General features: G+C 31.5%; 1 long non-coding RNA gene across 1 annotated transcript; it reads left to right on the top strand.

Annotated features, from left to right (window-relative positions):
- Nucleotides 1–305: 305 nt before the first annotated feature.
- Nucleotides 306–1563, top strand: LOC147072181 (uncharacterized). Its single transcript, XR_015070622.1, has 3 exons — nt 306–469; nt 601–754; nt 1202–1563. It is a non-coding gene; the product is annotated as an uncharacterized LOC147072181 (long non-coding RNA).
- Nucleotides 1564–3696: the final 2133 nt, after the last annotated feature.

The following is a 3696-nucleotide window of genomic DNA, read 5'->3' as shown; positions in this document are numbered from 1 at the left end:
CAATGGTTTTATACATCTATATAACATATTGCATTTTATTTCAATCGAACTGTCTTCATATTTTTATAAAAATACTGAAAATCGACCTAGTAATAATAATTATATGAATGTAACTGAATAGTCCAGATTCTGGATTTTATAGTCATTCTAATGAATATATTATTGTACAATGTCCTAAAATTATATGATATTATGGAATAATATTTAAATTTAATATTTGATTGCCTATCAAGTTGGTGATAATAATATTTTTTATGTATATTGTCTATGGTATTTGCATGACATTTGGTATATCATAATACTCTATACATAACCTAAAATATTTCGTGTTTCACTCAATTTCAAAGTTTGACTTAATATTGTTCTACAGTATCATAATTATTATCCATGTTGTACATATTTAAAATATTTGCGTGGCAAAAAATTATCAGAAATATTAAAACCAACAAAATCTTGAATTTATTTTCAGGTAAGATTAATTCATACTAATAATATTGTTATGTATCAAATATCAAAATTTTACGTTTGTTTGTGAGTTACCAAAATACGTTTTATTTTTATAAGGTAGGTAGCATGTTAATCGTGTATTAATATTTCCAGGCAACGAGCAGCTAATTGAGTTATGCCCATTTGAATGGAATAATGAAATTGAAATCGATGAACCCTTTATTGATTCAAATTTATCATCAAACTCTTAGAGTCACCGATGAAACATTAGATATGGTATCATAAGATCAGATACCTCCTACTTCAGGTATGTTCAGAATCGTTGAATTTATTTATATATTGCATAGTAAATCACTATTAAGCTCACAATGGCCGAGCGGCTTATAATATTGTGGGTCCCAGGTTCAAATTCTGGGTCTGGCCATGCGTATTGTTTTTAATTATTGGAGTCAGAATATGGACCTATTAGATTGAGCAAGTGGTTAACTTCCATTTTCTCGTGAAAACAAAAAATCTCTTAATACAAACGTCCATTCTATGTAGACGCTTGTGATCTTATTAAAATCGGACATGGCCAAAAAATAGTATAATGTCGCAGTTCTATTATTATTTATTTGGTATTATGTATGAGATAAATTAATTGACAATGAAGCTTTGTTACAAATATATTACTCATAGGTACATATACTTAATTACAATAATACCTATATTTTATGATTATTTATTACAATTTATAATTATGTATCATTTATAGGTGGATACCGTTCATGATGCTGCTGAATACAAAGCCATTCAGGACAAAGGGAAAAAGAAAAAGGGGTGTTTTTGCAGTTGCCGGAATCGAACCGTACCACGATTTTAGATAGGAATTCAACAGTAATCCACAGTGGAGACTATAAGTACCTGTTTACCATGACTGATAATGATAGGAAGGCTTGAAAGAAAAAGAATCTTGGTGTACAATGTTTTTTATTTATTATAAAACAATTTATATCAGGACATAATTTAATGTTACATTCGTCATTGCTAATATTTTAATAGACAACCATTCTTTATATAATATATACATTCATAATGAAATATATAGATAAATTCGCTTCATTACAATTTACATAATTTGTCTTTATTTCTGACTATTGCACTGTGTACCTAATATTTTTGTCTACAATTATTTATGTCTGTATTATGCCAATATGTTCGATAATTATCAACCTATTCAGTTCTTCACAGTAACTGTTCACACTTATGGGTAACTTTCTTGAGATTTCATCACTGTTGTCGAAGAATAGCTGAATGTTAAGAGTCAGAGGTAAGTTGTTGCCAGTGCTGTGTCAGTATTCATGAATCTTTGAAAGAAGCGGTTGGCAATTTTGGCGACTATGGAATCTGCTACCTTGAGTAGCCCCCCTCCCTCTGGATTGGGGAGACGAAGATGATGATAACTGGCATGGTGGCAATTTGCAGAACAGATTCTTTACCAGAAAAAGTGCAGTTCACAATGTGATCCATGTCCAATTGATGTTAGGTGTCGTTTGCCTATAATGTTCATAGAGACTATTTTTACTTATGTATAACAGTCTTGTACATAGTCTGCTCTATCAGGGTGATGGTGTATTATGCAATTGATGATTTTGCACCCATCATCAGTGTTTGCCATATTCTCCACAATGAGATGTATGATTTACTCCGAGGGATGGGCAGCAGAAGCCATAGGTAGAATGACATTTTGTTGGCTACGCAACCTCTATCAGTCTCACTGTCCAAAGCGTCAGGGATCTGATATGACGAACTTAGGATAGGCAGCCGGAGGTGTATTGCAAATCGCTCGCCAACCTTTAATACTAGTCTTATGAAAAATCAGTCTTTGCATAGTCTTTTCACATAGATTGACTAGATGAAATAACAACTCAATGTGTATTCTTGGAGCTCTTCAAGTCTTGCAGATTTTTTTTCTCATGTTACATTAGGCAATGTTCATACAGAATATAATAACATAATTTCTTACTATAATAGTGATGCGACAGTGCTATAAAAACAATATTTTGGTAATTTCGCTTACGCGATGACTGCAAATAAGTCGGTACAGGCAATTTGAATGTACATACACATTCAATTCGGTTTGATAAGATCCGATGATCGCATAAGTAAAATTACACCATTATATCTTTATAAATTTAAAATACACACAAACGACAAAAAAAAATAATAGTAATACATGAAGTAATAAAAAAAATACACAAATACACAATACACAACAATGCCCACCTATACTATCATCAAATCAAGAAGGTGAAATATATCGTTATTATGCTTCTTTACATATTATATTTACCAACAACCATTTACTGTTGTTATGGAGATACATAAAAATTAACATTCAACATAAAAAATGAGTTTAATAATTATTAAAGGGCTCTTATTTTTTATTTTATATTCAGTGTTTGATTGAAAATTTTACATTACGGTCACACGACGCTAATTAGCCCACAAGGCATAGGTAAGGCTCCAATTCTGTTTGATTTATACATTTTGCTTATTATATCAATTATTTCATGATACGTGTAAACTTCATATATAAAGAATTTTCCTCGGGTACACAAAGAGGCGAGCATCAATGTGAATTATGAAATTATATGTAAGTATTATAATTTTGTTCAGACTGGAATCGATGATAATAAAATTTATGAGTATTTCACATTCACAAAGCTGTGGACAGACAGGGACGACAATGAATATACTACAATTTCATTGAAACAATAGTCAGGTGCTGTATAACATTATGGGTATAATTCAACGTTAGAATGCATCAAAATATTTCTTGTGGGAATATATTATATAATATCGGCAAATATGAATATGTTTCGGTACTACATGCCCACCATCATTTATGGCACTACAACGGGTCTTGACCTCCTTCAAAAACTTCTTTCATCCTGAACAAACGAGTGCAGTCTCTCCATTTTCATATGCCACATGATCTTTTCGCCTCTATAAAAACCACATATCCATAGCTTCTGTGTATATTATCCATGTTATGGATCTTTCATGCGACAGTATCTTCCGCTGACTGCTCTAGCCCGTTATCAAATAAAATTTTTGAATAGCATGATATGCTTGATTTTTTCATCTCATATTTCAGTGAAACTTTTAGTATTCCTTTTCTAGGACTAGGTGGCCACTGTAATGTGCCAATCAGTAAATTCTGTGTGTCCTTAGCCAAGATGTACTGATTGGAATGTCATATCTTCA

Source organism: Rhyacophila brunnea, unplaced genomic scaffold (assembly GCF_057557595.1).
Source record: "Rhyacophila brunnea isolate RB1 unplaced genomic scaffold, BYU_Rbru_1.0 scaffold_2, whole genome shotgun sequence".
NCBI classification, from domain to species: Eukaryota; Metazoa; Arthropoda; class Insecta; order Trichoptera; family Rhyacophilidae; genus Rhyacophila; species Rhyacophila brunnea.
Note: the sequence above shows the minus strand (reverse complement) of the source record. Positions and strands in the feature narration are given on the sequence as shown.